We start from the raw sequence: 467 nt of genomic DNA on the forward strand, positions 1-467 counted from the left end.
TAGTAGCTAGTTTTGTATAAATAAGACTTTTTACTAGTGTATTAGTTGTCTGGTCTAGTCTAGTCTTTTTGGGGGGGGGACCACGTTTCATCTTGGGACGATTAGTTCTCAGATCATGGGGGCTGGCCTTTCGGCCATGCCTGAACCTTTCACTTATGTATTTTCAACGGTGGAGTTTCTACACACCATAGATTAAGGGTGTGGAGCTCTGCTGTACGTCAAGTTTCAATACAATTACTATTATTTTCTATTCAATTCTCTTTTATTCTTATTCCAAGATATACGTTGCACTTCAACTTGATGAATGTGATGATCCGTGACACTCATCATCATTCTCACCTATGAACGCGCGTGACTGACAACCACTTCCGTTCTACCTTAGGTCAGGCGCATATCTCTTAGATTCCCCAACAGAATCTTCGTGGTATAAGCTAGATAGATGGCGGCATTCATGGGAATCCAGAAAG

Source organism: Arachis duranensis, chromosome 5 (assembly GCF_000817695.3).
Source record: "Arachis duranensis cultivar V14167 chromosome 5, aradu.V14167.gnm2.J7QH, whole genome shotgun sequence".
Taxonomy (NCBI): domain Eukaryota; kingdom Viridiplantae; phylum Streptophyta; class Magnoliopsida; order Fabales; family Fabaceae; genus Arachis; species Arachis duranensis.